The sequence below is a fragment of the Tenrec ecaudatus genome, chromosome 1 (genome assembly GCF_050624435.1).
Source record: "Tenrec ecaudatus isolate mTenEca1 chromosome 1, mTenEca1.hap1, whole genome shotgun sequence".
Lineage (NCBI taxonomy): Eukaryota > Metazoa > Chordata > Mammalia > Afrosoricida > Tenrecidae > Tenrec > Tenrec ecaudatus.
The window spans coordinates 310,381,753-310,398,346 of NC_134530.1; the positions used below are offsets into that span (position 1 = coordinate 310,381,753).

A 16,594-nucleotide genomic window follows, 5' to 3' on the forward strand; every position below is an offset into this window, starting at 1 on the left:
AATGCAGTTTGAATTTTTTCCGACAATTTTTTGTAAACACTTAAGATGTACCAAATTATGAGTTAAGTAGGCATCGCCCCCGCACAATTTCCATCCCTTTTTACATTTTAAGAAATTCACGATTAGTTTGCTTTTGGCCAAACTATGAAAGCGAGAAGGCCTTTTAGCAGCATTGTGGATTCTCGGAGAAGACGCCTAAAATCATCACGTGGTTAGCAGATCCGGGGTCGGATTAGTTGGGACCCAAATGATAAACAGTAGGTCCTATTTTTCAAAATCTTCTTAAATATCACTCCTCCAAAAGCCTTTCCACGCCTCGCAATTTGTAGCATCCGTGTTACCTACACGTTCTTCAGACCCGAGAACACACGGAGGTGAGCACTGGGGCTGAGCTCTCAGAGCGGGCAGGTGGCAACTTGAGCTTTGTTTGCTTTGGGATCCAGGGTCCTATTGCTCAACAGGTGTCTCGGTCTCCTCCTGCCTGTGCTGGGGATTCCCGCTCAACCAGCTTTTCACATTCCTAGTTGGTACGCTGCTCGGAGTCTATCCTTCGTGGTAAGTGAGGCCGTTGGCAACTTCCTGATCAAGCCGCCAAATGATGTGATAAAAGCTGCTGCATTTGGCCCGTGGTGGGATTTTGTTTCCTCGTCTGAAAGACACTTCTGCTACACCCAATGCGGGGACTATTAGTCCATGAGAGTTTACTGATTTCTCAATTATTTCTTAGCTATTTCTAAATTTCTGTCAACTGTCATAATGTGTGGGAACATTAGATATTTTCAGCCTATAATACTAATAATATTTATTCTGGAGGGACACATTCTAATAAAACTCAAACATTATATACATTACATATCTTTCAAATTATCCTTGTGAGAGAGATTGGAGGGAGTGCAGAATAAAGACAAGGGAAAGTCAACCAATGAAAAGGTTTTTATACAGACCAATTTTCTGGTGAGATAAGCTAAAAATCCTATAGTTGCTTAAACTCAAAGTAATCTTTGAGACACAATTTAAAACAATGATGTATCACTTGATACCCTATACATGGGTGAAATCTAGACTGAAACACGTTTCAGTGTTGGCAGAATTATAGTAATACTCTAGTACTTGTGAGCCACTCGTTGGGAATTTATAGTGTAAGTTTGGTTGCATTCAATTAGATGAAATACAAATTCCGGGCTTACGTGGACAGCAAGTGTTTTGAGAATGATGAGGGTAATGAATGTATAAATGTGCTTTATACAATGGATGGATTGTGACAAGAGTTTTATGAACTCCCAATAAAATGATTTCTAAAAAATCAGTATGATAGAAAAAAAAGAAAAATACCAATGAATTTTCCCCAAAGCTTATAGAAAGCTATCTGTGACTATATGACCCATTCTGGTGAGATTCTTAGTCACTTTGTCTAGAATTTGACAAGTTGATAAAATGAGGGTAAATACACACTTAGCAGTATTGGATAGTAAGTGGGAGAAACAGGTTAAATGTTAAAAGAGAAAAACAATTTGTACGGAATAAAACTATGTAAACAAAGTTACACATTTCATCAGAAAACTTTTAAATTAACTGGTAACGGAGTTAGAAGCTATGGAGTAGGTTAAGGTGTGAAAGAGAAAATGTCCATCAATCATAAAATCAAAGGAGGGACTTTACATGCACTAATAATTGTCATGTGTTTTGAAGTGTGGGACACAATTAACCCAATTATAACCTTTTAATATTTTGTGGATAGTGGCGATGTCCTCCAGTCAAAGACCAGGAGGAATATACCTGTCGTTGAGGGAGTTCTATTTGCTACTCACTGCAGGGCAGGAACACACGCAGTGGGGGGATCCTGTGACACTTTAGGAAGTAGGTATTAGGAAAACCTATTCTGGGCTGGGTGATTTAGAGGAGGGAGTGGATCAGAAGCTTTATTTTGGGTACTATCAGAAAGTAGGAACTGTATTATAACTATATGTATATCTCAATTAATCTTACAAAAAGGCACACTAGAGCAAGGATAAAGTAACTAATCAAAGAAGAAATAACAGTCATGCATTTTAGCTGTGGAAAGGGGATGCTTGATATTCTGTGAGTGACATGGCAACTTTTTTCCCTGGCTGTTGATAGATAACAAAATGAATGGTAATATTTCTCCTCACTTTATTATGTTCTCAAAGTAACTTTGTCTGCAATTTGTGCTCTATGAGGTTGCTTATGCTAAACAGGAGAGTGACATGGTCTTTATCTTGATGCCAGGACAACTTCTGGATGTCGTAGGTCACTCTATTCTTTAAGCCACATTTCTCTTATGACAAAACTCTGTTTTGCCTCTTTATTTCAAATTGAAACTCAATGCATCAAAAAGTTTTGGTATGGGAATGGCAACTCGATTTTTACCAAACTCTCTAGAGTTCATCTCATAAGAGGACCACACCAAACACCTGCCATACAGTGGATATCCAGAATTGTATATCTCAGGGGAGTAGAAAATCGCATCTTTCTCTCTCAGAATGGTTGGTGGTTAGCAGCCCAGCACTACACCACTAAAAGAGCAAACTCACTCCAATGATAATTCTGACACATCTTGATCATAGACAGCAGGGTCGCATTGCCTCTGTGCGTTTCCCAATCTGTGACTGAGAGAGAAGTAGAAATTTTGACATCCATATGATTGTAAGTACAAAAGAAAAAAATTACAAGGCTATGCAGGTCCCACCGAGATTTGAACTCGGATCGCTGGATTCAGAGTCCAGAGTGCTAACCATTACACCATGGAACCTTGCCATAAGAAATGCTCTCTCTAATATATCTAATAATACAGAACATTAAAATCACCCTAAATGAAAATAAAAGAAAACTACCTTAAATGGAATAATTTGCTGTGAAATGAATAAACTTTGAACTAATATAATATCATTGTGCAAGAAGAAACAAGTGCAAAAGTCTAATAATTGGACCTTGGAATGTACGAAGGATGAATCTAGGAAAACGGAAAGTCCACAAAAATGAAATGGAATTCATAAAGATCGATAGCTCCGGCTTGAGTGAGCTGAAATAGACTAATATTGACCACTTTGAATCAGAAGATAACATGACTTACTATGCCAGGATACAAAAATCAAGAAGAACAACGTTGCATTCATAGAAAAAAAACGACATATCAAGATGTATTCCGAAGTGCAATGCAAGGGGTCAGATAGGATTATATCTACCCACCTTCAAGGAAACTAATCAATACAACTATTAGTCAAATGTATGCACCTTCCTCAAAATCTAATGATGAAGAAATTGATTAATTCGATCGGTGTCTTCAGTCTGAAATAGACTAAGCACACAATCACGATGAATAGATAATTATTGAAGATTGGAATGCAAAAGTTGGAAACAGAGGAAAGAACAGTAATTGAAAAACATACTCTTCCCCCAAGAAGAATTGATTTCAGAAGACAGTACTGAAGCTGCCGCTCAGGGAGAGGGTCATGTTTGATCAGAGCACATGGGAGCAGATGAAGGGGGAGGAAGGGAGAGTGGAGTATAACCTGGCCCACCAAGCCTTGAGGATGATATTCCCACTCAGAGCAGCCAATCCACAGAAAAGACCATATGGCTGGCCCCAATATGAGACATGGCATCGCTCACTGACCCATAGCCCTAGAGGGGACAACACTGAAGACACAGGTAAGGAATTCCACCTGATCTCATCACACCACATCAAGGCAAAACATTAAGGGCGTGGAACAGAACAGCAAAGGGAGCATAGCAATGAAGTCCCTAGGGAATATCAAAAAAGATTTGCGGGGCAGGGCTTCACACCCCAACACACTCAACTGGAAAGCACTCCTAAAGGCCAACAAAGCATCCTTGAACTAACTACAAGCTTTTCTTTCTTGTTGCTGTGTTTTGTTTTTGTCATCGGGTTGTTGTTGTGCATGTTATTATGTCTAAAGGTCTGTCTAAATAAGATAGGCTGGATGAAAAATCTGGAGGAGAAAATAACGGGACTGACAGTTCTGGGGGGACATGGGAGAGCAGGAGGTGGGGGGGGGGAAGGTAGTGGTGGTAACAAATCCAGGGATAAGGGAACAATAATTGATCCAAATCGGTGGTGAGGAGGGTATAGAAGGCCGGATAGGGTGTGGCCAAGGATAATGTAACTCAGAGGAATTACTGAAACCCTAATGAAGGCTGAGCATGATAGCGGAACAAGAGGAGAGTCAAAGGAAAGACAGGAAAGAGCTAGGAGTTAAAGGACACTTATAGAGGCATGTACACATGTTAATATACTTACACATGAGGATGTGGAAACAGATCTATGTGCATATATTTATAGGTTTAGTATTAAGGTAGCAGATGGACATTGGGCCTCCACTCAAGTACTCCCTCAATGCAAGAACACTTTGTTCTATTAAACTGGCATTCCATGGTGCTCACCTTCCCAACACAATCACTGAAGACAAAGTGCGTGAATAAGCAAAAGTGGTGAAGAAAGGTGATGGTGCCCGGCTAGCAAAAGATATAGCATCTGGGATCTTAAAGGCTTAAAGGTAACAAGCGTCCAATTAGCTCAGAAGCAACAAAACCCACATGGAAGAAGCCCACCAGCCTGTGCGATCACAAGGTGTCAAAGGGATCAACTACCAGGCATTATCAGAACAACAAATCATAGTATTGTGAATGAGAGGAGTGTGGAGTGGAGACCCAACGCCCATCTGTAGGCAATTGGACATCCTCTAATGGAAGGGTCATGGGTAGGAGACAAGCCAGTCAAGGTGCAATGTAAAAATGATGAAACACACAACTTTCCTCTAGTTCCTGAATGCTTCCTCCCTGCCCACTATCATGATCCCAATCCTACCTTACAAATCTGGCTAGACCAGAGGATGTCCACTGGTACAAATAGAAACTGGAAACACAGGGAATCCAGGGTGGATGTTCCCTTCAGGACCAGTGGTAAGAGTGGTGATACTGGAAGGGTGGAGGGAGGGTAGGGACAAAAAGGGAAACTGATTACAAAGATCTACATATGACCTCCTCCCTGCGGGACGGACATCAGAAAAATGGGTGAAGGGAGATGTCGGACAGTGGGAGATATGAAAAAACAATAATTTCTAAATTATCTAGGGTTCAGGAGATAGTGGGGAGCAGGGAAGGAGGGGAAAAATGAGGAGCTGATGCCAGGAGTTTAAGTGGAGAGCAAATGTTTTGAGAACGATGAGGGCAATGAATGTATAAATGTCCTTTGCACAATTGATACATGTATGGCTTGTGATAAGAATTGTATGAGTCCCAAATAAAATGATTTTTTTAAAAGTAGACAGGGTTTTAAAAAAGGAGAAAAACCTAGGTTTGGTGATAGAAATGAAGCTAGAGATTGCACGGTAGAACTTTTCAACAACATTTTCATAGCAATAACTTCTTCAACAACATAAACGGTGACTCTACACGTGGACTTCTCCAGATGGAATCCACAGAAATCAAACAGACTACATCTGTGCGAAGAGAACATTCAGAAGCTCAGTCTTAGCAGCTGAAACCAGGCCAAGGGTTTCCTGTGGAGCAGACCTTCAATGACATATGAGTAACTTCAAGTGAAGCTGAGGAAAACCAAAACAAGCCTGGAGAGCCAAAGTATGGTCTTGAAATTCTCCCGCCTGGATTTTGAGAGCACCTCAAGGGCAGACTTGCTGCCCTGAACACGCATGACCGAGGCCTGATGGGCTGTGGGAGGACATCAAGGACATCATTCACGAAGAAAGCAAAAGGTCACACAAAATAAAGGAGAAGAAAGGAAAGATCAAAGATCAATAATCCATATATCAATTGTATCAAGCATATTTGTACATATGTTGCCATCATCATTTTCAAAACATGTCCTTACTACTTGAGCCCCTGGTATCAGCTCCTCGTTTTTCCTCCATCTTCCCCCCGCCCCCACCTTCGTGAACCCTTGCAAAATTATAAATTATTATGGTTTTCATATCTTACACGTCTGCTGTCTCCCTTGACCCATGTTTCTGTTGTTTGTTCCTGGGAGATTGTGGGGAAGTTCATACATGGATGCTTTTATTGATTCCTCCTTTCTCCCCCTGCCTCCCCCATACCTTCATGGTACCCCCATTGCTGTTCCTGGGGTACCATGCAAGATTTTAAAGCACATATATGCATCATACCATAATACTATTAACTCCAAAGTGCTCCAAATGCAGATCCTCCCGATCAGTCACCTGCCCTTACTGTCGGTGTTAGACAGGGTTCTCTAGAGAGACAAAATCAGATTGCTAGTAATTATATATATATATATATATATATATAGATAGATAGATAGATAGATAGATAGATAGATAGAGAGAGAGAGAGAGATAACACAAGAAATGAACTGTTAAATTATATGCAGATACATAGTTATATAATACAAGAAATGAACAGTTAAATAATAAAGCAGTACAAATGGCTCAGAACAACTCACTTCCCTGAGACAGTTGTGAGACACTGGCAGTCCTTAAGTCTTAAGGGCAACCAGTTAGTCCTTTATAGAGTGAGCTAGGTTATATTAGCACAGGGACTAAAAGCAAGGCAGCTCACCAACTGTCAGCTAGGTCACCAACCATCAGTCCCCAGCTCCAGAGATATGCATTCTAATCGTGTGGTCTTAAGGGACCTCAACTTACAGCAATACAGTTCACAGGCTAGGCGTCACACAGTTAGTATAGCCTGTAAATTGAGGCACAGAACAAGCAAGGCAGCCAGCCGCACACTGGTCCGATGATAAAAGAGCGAGAGACAAGAAAGGCGAGGCTCACTGAGCCATTTATCTCTCTGCCCTTCAATTAATCCCACTTGTGTTCATTTTCCAGGTTGGCACAATAAACCGTCTCATTGTCTACTTTCTGTAAACCTTCAGGTGCAGGTTCTGCTTCACAATAAATGAGTTCTGTGACGATTCTACTAGATGAGACTATCTCCTCTCCTAAAAATGGACAGTCTTAGAAACACAAAGAGGCAGTTCCACTCCGTCTTCCCCAGGCTCTGGGAGTCGGAATCCACTTTGGGGCACTGGGTCTGGCTCCGTTTGGGTTTGCGTCAGATTTCTCCTGTTAGATGAAAACACTTCTCACTAATTAAAGCCAGAGATTGTGGACTTTCTTCCTCAGATTGTGTCATGAACTGTAAAATGCTTCTGGAATTTTGCTGGGGAATTAGCGCTTATGGTCTAGCTACACTGTGGTTGACCTTCAGAGGATGTGGAACCTAGTCTTCATACAGTATTGTTCATATAAACAGACTGATTTTAAACTCACTGCCATCAAGTCTATTCATCCATCAGCATTGATTTTGGATCCAAGCAAGGCATATATCTCATCAACTTCAAATTTTTCTCCATTTATCATGATGATCCCTATTGGTCCAGTATTGAGTTATATCCATACAGAAGATTTCAATCTGCTATCTTCATCAGCAAGCGCTTCAAGTCCTCCTCACTTTCAGCAAGCAAAGTTGCCTTATCTGCATATCACAGGTTGTTTCCAACCCTCCCTCCAATCCTGATGCCACACTCTGCTCATATACTGCCGCTTCTCTGATTCTTTGCTTCTCATACAGATTACGTAAGGTGAAAGGATAGGACCTTGACGTACATTTTTAAAAAATTTAAAACCATGCAGCATTTCCTTGTTCCTTTCTCACAGCTGCCTCTTGATCCTGGTACAAGTTCCACAGGAGCACAGTGAAGTCTTCTGAAATTCCCATTTTCCTCAAGATTATCCATAGTTTGTTATGATCCACATAGTAGAATGCCTTGATATAGTCAATAAAACACAATGTAGACATTTTTCCATGGAGTAAGTGCTTCTAGTGACTCATAAGCCTGCTGAAAGATTTCACATGGTATTTCATCAACTCCTGGAGGCTTGTTTATGGCTAATGCGTTCAGTGCAACTTGAACTTCTTCCTTCAGTATCATTGGTTATTGCTCGTATGAAATTGTAGAACGTTGACTTCTTCTTTTTGGTTCAGTGACTCTGCATAGTCTTTCCATCTTCTTTGGATGCTTGCTGCATCATTCAATAATTTGCCAATAGAATCTTTTAATATTATAACTGAGGCTTGAATTTTTTTCTTGAGTTCTTTCAGTTTAAGATATGCAGGACATGTCCTTTTTTATTTTCTAATGTAAGGTTGTGCACATTTCGTTACAATATTTTACTTTGTCTCCTTGAGTTACTCTTTGGAATTTTCTGTTTAGCTCTCTGACTTCATCATTACTCCCATTCCTTGAAGCTACTTTACAATGAAGAGAGCAAGTGTCAGAGTCTCCTCTGACATTCACTTTGATCTTTCCTTTCTTCTCCTTCATTTGGCATGACCTTTGGCGTTCTTCGTAAAAGATGTTCTTGATGTCCTCCCACAGATCATCAGTTACTTTTATTTGTTTTGTCTTTCTACCGTGTGAAGCAATCATCATTACCTAAGTTAAAGAACCGAATAGGCAAAGTCATATATACTCAAATAAACAATGTTTGTTAGCTAGTGATATAATTAATAAAGATTTCTTAACATTTTCTTTTCTCTGGACACTTAATTGGGAATTTATGGGTGATTTTGAAAGAACAGTGGCGTATGAAGAACAGTTACTTGTAATATAATGTGTTATTTTTAAACCTTTGGTGGAAATAGTTTATTTGAAACAGGCTCCATGATCATTCCTGCATATGTAAGCAGAAAAAAAAAGGAAGTTTTTAAATAGGTGGAACTCACATAATTACAATGTGAGGATGGTATTTAATAAGAAAATTATTGTCATTATGTCCGCCTCCTTTTAAACAAAAAATATATTCGTGTTTACAGGTAGCCAAACTTAGACTTTGTTCATCTGCTAGGTACCTTCCTCATATCATTACAGACTAGCATTTCTCCCAGGCCCTGGAGGACATGGGGAGGGTGAAGTGCAAGGGCAGTAGGAATGAGAAAGGCCCTCAAGGGGCTGAATTGCCACAGTGACTGCAGCAATGAGCTCCGGCAATCTGGACATATCTATCTAAGCTTTCTGTTAGTGTGTCATTGTTCATTGTCAGAGAAAAAACAGAGACCTCTAAGGACCGGTTTGACCAGGATCTCAGCTTTAGGTGGGGGTGCAATTTGGGTCTCCTAATTTACAAGATTAAAGCCAATGAGTCGCCCCTCACACCCCTGGTCCTGAAGGTATCCTCCACCCTGGATGGGAGAGTGGAGGGTGAGTGGGTTGGAAAGGGGGAACTGATTACAAGGATCAACATGTGACCTCCACCCTGGGAGATGCTTTATATAATTGATGTATGTATATCTGTGGATTGTGATAAGAGTTGTATGAGCCCCTAATAAAATGTAAAAAAAGAAAAGAGGAGGGAAAAAAAAGAAAATGATTAGGGCAAAGAATGTACAGATGTGCTTTATACAACTGATGTATGTATATGTATGGATTGTGATAAGAGTTGTATGAGCCCCTAATAAAATGTTTAATAAATAAATAAATAATGCCAATGAGTCATTGGCCTCAATTAAAAGGTAATGCTTATAAATATTCTTATTTTAAATAATAAAATTATTATTATTTTATTAGGAGCTCTTACATGTACCATAACATTCCATAGTAAAATCATATCAAGCTTTATTGTAACAATTGGTACCACAATCAGATGCAAAACAAATTCTTTCACCTTGAACTCCTTGATATCCCCTCTATCAACCTTCCACCCCCGACCCTATACCTCAGAAAGACTTATTTATTTATTTATTTAGTCGTGTCTTCCACCATCCAATATATCCATTCCCATACAATTCTGTTGTTTGCTCCCCTAGGAAGGGGTTATAGAGTCACCAAGGCTGTCAGCTCCCCCTTGCCACCTCCCTCCCTCCTCTCTTCCGCTGCCCTCAGGAAACCATTACTATTGTTACTGTTTCTGAAGGGTTATCTATCTTGGCTTTCATGTATCAAACAATCTTAAGGAACATATACAAGGCTAATATGATTAAAGAGGTAAAACAAATAAAAACCATAATGGGAAGGGGAGGAGATGTTAAAGATCTAGAGGACAGTTTCATGTGTCACCAGTGCCATACAGCCCTCTGGATTCATCATCCTTTCCTTGTGGCCCTTATGACAGGGACTGTTCAATTATCTGACATCAACTTGGTTGCTTGTTTTTGAAATTCTGATACCTAATCCCATTGCCACTTCAGGTTCACACAGGCTGGTGTGCTTCTTCCATGTTGGCTTTGTTACTTCCCTGCTAGATGGCTGCTTGCTTAACTCCAAGCTGTCAAGGCCCCAGACGCTATATCTTTTACTAGTTGGGCACCATCGGCTTTCTTCACATTTTCTTATGCACCCATTATCTTCAGCAATCATGTCAGTGAGGTGAGTATCATCCAATGCCACATAATTAGAACAAACCGTCCTTGTACTTAGTTAAGGGTTAAATAGAATCTGAGAGAACCATAAAAATAGTGCCAAGTTGAACAGGAATCCTGACACAGAGTAGATGATTATTTCTCTTTTAAATAGCAAGCCGGCCCTGTTGTAATATTTTCCTTTCAGGGTTTCGAACCCAGGACTGCCTACCTAACTACACATGCACCCGTCAGTATTCCTTCCTGAAGGAGACACATCCTAAAAGTCCCCATTGCTATCCCTGCAGTCAGGGATGGAGACATCTGGTGGCCCCGCCTCACCTCCCCACCAGTTATGCCTTTAGACTTTCAATGTGGCCTCCTTGTGAGTAACCCCTAACCAATTTAGGTGAAGTGCTGCCAAACCCCAATCAGAAGCCTATAATCAGGATTCCCAGGGGACTTGGTGGCTTCAGTCCCATCACTGGTCTGTTGCACTCCCCTCTTGCTTCGATCCCACGTGTGAGGGTCAGACTGGCCACTCTCCCCGAGCTGGGTCTTCAAGGCTGTCCTCTGCAGTGATGTCAACTGGGGAAAGGATGTTTTGTCTTGAGTGAGGTTGGCTCTGTAGCCATCTCTGGGAAAGAGCTGCTCCACAAAGGAACATCGCCCTCAAGGTTGGGCGGACGGAATGAGGCCTGCTCTTGATTTCCCTTTCCTGTGGAGCTGTAAACAATACCTACCCATGGGTGGGTTAGTGCCCTAACCCCCTCCCCCCTGCCCTCATTTTCCTTCACCCCTCTGAATGCCTTAAAGGCAATTGGGGGGGGGGGTTGCCTTTCAGCACAGTTGCTGGTGTGAGAATCATTGGTGTTTTTCTGCCTTTTGTCAGAGTATCTAGTCCTCAGCCCAGGAATTGTGTGTTGTGTGCTTTTTCCTTGGTGCCTGCTCTGCTGTGTGAGCTTACCTCAGCGGACTCATGCTGTACTTGACCTTTCCACATTGGCTGCACATATCTACAATACCACCAGCAGTGGTCTCAGGAGGGGCAAGTTCTTGAAGGAGGACATTGTGCTTGGTAAAGCAGATGATCAGTGGCAAAGAGACAGACCCTCAACAAACTGAATGGAGACAGCAGCTCCAGGAAGAGGTTCCAGCATAGCAATGATGGTGTGGGTGGTTCACGACTGGGAAATGTTTTATTCTGTTCTACAATAAGGTTGCTGAGTTAGAACTGTTTAGGCATCTCCTAACAACAACAGCAGGTTGTCGCTTCTTAAACAGTGTTATCTCAAACACACAATAAAGGGCATAGAAGAGAGGAAAGAGGAATCAACTGGAAGACTTTTCCATGTAGGAAGCCTGGAGCGCAGTTCCTAAGGATGTATATGATTTCACAACATGAAGACACTTGGAGCAAGAGACTCCAGCATTAAAGACCATTCTCAATCTCTACAGTTGGAAGACCCTACCTTGGCTTTCCTAAAGCAAGCCAAGCAATAATGATGAACACTATGCATGGATAAAAAAGATAAGATAAACTGATGCCTACAGGAGACATAGAGACCTCTTGCCTTCTATTGCCCAGAAATAATCCCTGCCCACAGTACTAGAGTAGGAGCTGCCCACAAAGGTGTTCCAGGGGTTGCACGCAGGGTGCTTGGGCAGATACTCTGAGGATGTTAACACGCAGAAGTAGTGAGTTTCGTATCTGGTTGGTAACAGATTCTGATTCACACACACCACACAGCCGGGAGACTTATATCCTGTAGAGAATGCCCCACTTCCCTTGTTTCAATTTTCTATCAACTCAATCTTATCCTACCTTTCATGCTCTAGGACTGTGATGTACAACACTCTAACCACATGCCACACGGGGTATCCACACTTAAATGAGATTAGTTCCTGTTGGCATATGTGCTATGTATAAATATCCAGAGTTTGATGATCTTGTACAAAAGAAGGGAAAATGTATATATCTCACTGCCAATTTTTCAATCCACTTACATGTTAAAGGAGTAATATTTAACATATCCTGGGTGAAATACAGGATATTATTAAAGGAAATTATGCCTGGTGACCAGAAGAGTTTTGATTATGTATATAGAGTGCATATATTTTTATTGACAGGCACTGGTGATTACTTCTCTGAAGAGCAAACTGACTGCTGGGAGGGAAATGAGGCACAGGAGGGGCCCATTTTCTCAATGATGGCTCTTTTACAGTCACTGCAACTCCGCTCTTTATACTCTGTCCACCAGTACCTTGTTTTCAGTTTCATTTCTCTTGTCTGCTAGTCACCTCAGCAGTTTGAAAAGTCAGGGGTGAACATTCCCTCTAGAATCCTGACAGCAGTCCTCAGAAGCCAGATCACTCAAATAGTTCCTCCAGAGAGAGCAAATCCGGAGCGTGATCACTCCAGAAGCAGGAGCTCTGGTCCCACTCTTTGAGCCTAATTTCCCATGGATTCTGCCAAAAGGAAGCATCAACAACAGAGGGCCTCCCACTTATGCTACCACCAAAACTGCCAGCCAGTTCACTGCCAGCAAGTCCATTCTGACTTATGGAGACCCTGAGACCTTAACTCTTCTGAGACTGTTGGTCTCTGGGGGACTAGAAAGTCCCCACATCCCACCTCCCACTGTACCCTCCCAAAAAACACCTCTGTGTTTTTTTGTGCGGCACACATTCACAATTCTGAAATTAGAAATTATTTCACAGCAGCATCTTACTATTTCACTCGTTTTGATTTATATTAGATTGTTTTATAATAGATTATTTTATTATATTAGATAGAATTATACTAAATTTTTTTCTCCAAGGCAGACGCACCAGCAGTTATTTATGGAAGAAAGAGGGGCAACGATGAAAAGATTTGCAAAGGAGGAACAAGTTCATCCTCAGTAAGGAGTCAAGCATTTCTTTGGCAGCCCTGCCACTCCTGCTTTATTAATTCAACAGTTTATTGGAACACAGGACCACGGCTGGTCCTGCGCCCAGAATGAGTCCAAGTCACAGCTCATTTTCAGTCCCTCTTGCTTTCCCCATCACCTGGGATCCCAGGACACACAGACTTTACTACTTATTCATCCTCAACTTATTTATGTCTCTCAGCGGACGTATATGACTGGAAAAGGCGCCCAACAGCGCTGATTTCTTGGAGATGCAAACATCCTTACCAAGATTTTCCTTTTGATGTAAGAAGAAACAATGTGTCTGTAAACTGTCTTTCCAAACAAGAGAGCCTCGTAGTCGGCAGGATTCGAACCTGCGCGGGGAAACCCCAATGGATTTCTAGTCCATCGCCTTAACCACTCGGCCACGACTACACGCAGATGATTTATGCTTGCTACCATTGAGTAGCTGTAGTGAAGATGATAGTAGCTTATCCTTAGATATTATTTAGACGTGGCTACCTCAAATGGGTTCTTAATACTTGATCTTCACTTTTGAGAGGTTTTCTGATTCCGTTTCTTTGGGAGGGCTGGGGGAAGGGCGGAGAGAAAAACTAAAGGGGCCGTTTCCAAAGACCACCTGCATGTCTGCTGGGCTCATTTGCTTGCTTGTTTGGAATAGTAATTGGCAATTGCTCGTATTTCCCCAACAACAGGAGATTTACAAAATTACACAGAGCCAAATCGTATCTACTGATGAGCAGGAGGTGGTGTTGGCAAATACAGCAGAGACATTTCCTGTTGGGAAAATCAGAAAGCACCGATTGTGCGAACTGCCCCCCATTGGAGTCTGCGATCCGCCTCCGCCCGCGCGGCGCCTGCTTCCCGGGCTCTCGGGGACTTCGGTGGCTCCTGCGCAGCCTCACGGACGATTCTGGGAAAGAAAATAGTGGGGTTGCCTACATTCGTTTGGTCTGCGTCTGAAAGAAAGAAAGATGAGAAGACGGGAGAGAAAGCCCAGGTAAGAAAGGGGGAGAGGAGAAACGTGCGGGAACGCTAAGCCCGGCCGCGTTTTGTCCTGGCGTTTCTTGCTGGCTCACCGCCCTCCTCCAGCTCAAGGCTAGATAACATCAGCAACAAGCTTCACATCCTTTATCTCCCCCTCCATTACATAACTCGCCGCAACTCTGCAAATTCTTAGCCGATTACACCTCTAGTACAGGTAGCATACGGTGCAAACCATATTGTAAACAATTTTGCTACTCCTGATAGCAGAATCTAGAACAAGACCAATTTTCAATACATTAAATGTGTGACAGACACTGCACCCATGTAAGTCTTTCCCCAGATCTCTAATAGCTCTGGTTATTATATACCCTAAAGAAGGCTGGCAGAAAACCATGCCACTATTTAAAAACCTTGGTCTGGGGGTGCTGCTAGAACCTAGTAAGCATGCATCATGTGGCGACAAGAACGTAAATGGTCATATAGCCAGAGAGTCAAGAACGTAAATGGTCATATAGCCAGAGAGTCCCCTGATTCCCTGGATTTGCTCAGACACACTAAAGGATAAGATCAGGAATCCATTGTACATGGAAAGGGGTTCCTCCAGGATAAGAAACACGCAGGGCCAAGAGATATAATCTAAGTCAACTGCATAAGCATGTATTCCAGACCAGTGTTGTCAGTCAAGATGTGTCCCCCGTTTCTCTGTCTCAATTCAAAACTGCTCCTTCAAGTAAGTCCTTATGGCAGTGGTTCTCAACCTTCCTAATGCCGCGACCCTTTCATAAGTTCATCATGTTGTGGTGACTCCCCAACCATACCATTATTTTCGTTGCTACTTCACAACTGAAATTTTGCTGCTGTTATGAATCGTCATGTAAATATCTGATATGCAGGGTATATTTTCATTGTTACAAATTAAACCTAATTAAAGCATAGTGCTTAATAACAAAAAATATAATTATACATTGTGAAATATTTCTTTCTAATTACAAATAAATGAATTTTTGTCTTGAAGCATGGTGTAACGGGTGACAATCTTCATGCCAGGTACCCAAAAGCTATTATTAAAAGCTCGATAGCTATTATTTACAGGGACGGATTTCAGTACTTTCAGTCTGCTGTGTCAGGATGGCCGACTGGTCTAAGGCGCCAGACTTAAGCTTTCACTACCCATTAATGTGCTTTCTGGTCTCCAGGTAAAGCCTTTTCATATCCCAATTCTGATGAACTTATTTTTCTACTTCTGCCTGGCTTGAGAAAAGTTCCCCTTCTGAGTTCATAACATCCGAAGTTTCTTCCGTCACCCTTTCTCCACCGCAAATGCTCTCATTGAACCAAACACAGCCTCTCTTTTTGGCCACATCACAGAGTATTATTCCCGCTCAACTCAGCTTCCTTCCAACTCCAAATGCACTGATGTCATAGTGGACTCCGAAACTACATTCAGAGCGGGTTCTACCCTCTCCTAGAAGGTGGCATTGAGTGGGTTTGCACTTGGAGACAGAGGGTTTGGAGTTTGCCTTGGAAAAATTGCGGTGGCATGCTACTGGCATCTAGTGGGTGGATAACAGGGTTGCAGCTAACCACCCTCACCGGCTACTGAGAAGAATCTGGCCGAAATGCTGAGAAATCCTGGACTAGAAGCAACCCTTCTCCTTGCCTTAGAATCACTATGGGAGTAGTTTATTTGATTGGTTTGATGGCGTTAACCAGTTGTAAACGTGGTGGTTTAAGACAACACCAATGAATTCTCTTACATCCTGGAAATCAGCAGCTTGCGATGGAAGCGTCATCAAGACTGCATTCCTCCAGGGACTTCAGGGAGACCATTGCTTTCCTTGGACTTCCCAGCTTCTGGAGACACGTGTATTCTTTTTAGTCACATGACTCCAACGCGAATCGCTCCAGCTCCAGGTTCCATCTTCACATCTCCTCTCTCTCTCTCTCTCTCTCTCTCTCTCTCTCTCTCTCTCTCTCTCTCTCTCTCTCTCTCTCTCTCTCTCTCTCTCTCTCTCTCTCTCTCTCTCTCACCTTCTGCCTGCCCCCCCTAACCCCCTTGTGATTACTCTGGGCCCCTGAATAATTAAAATGACCTCCACCTCCCAAGCCTTAGCTGCAAAATCCCTTTTAACCATAGAGGGTGCTATATTCAGTTACTTAAAGTGAGGGGATGACCCTTAGTCAGCCTAGCTTATCAGTTTGTCCCCTCTTTCCTAACCTGGAGAAGGTAAGAGTTTTGCGTGCACTACTCACTCTTCTTACCAGTGTGTACTCGTTTTCTCAGTTGCTTCTCTAACTAATCGTTTTTAGAGTCTTTCATCTCCTAAGGAAGGCAG

The 16,594-nt window shown here is 42.1% G+C and overlaps 2 non-coding genes across 2 annotated transcripts; both read right to left on the reverse strand.

Moving 5' to 3' along the window:
• Positions 1 to 2,698: 2,698 nt before the first annotated feature.
• On the reverse strand, positions 2,699 to 2,770 carry TRNAQ-CUG (transfer RNA glutamine (anticodon CUG)). The gene has a single exon. It is a non-coding gene; the product is annotated as a tRNA-Gln (tRNA).
• A 10,833-nt stretch (positions 2,771 to 13,603) lies between these two features.
• On the reverse strand, positions 13,604 to 13,685 carry TRNAS-AGA (transfer RNA serine (anticodon AGA)). Its single transcript has one exon. It is a non-coding gene; the product is annotated as a tRNA-Ser (tRNA).
• Positions 13,686 to 16,594: the final 2,909 nt, after the last annotated feature.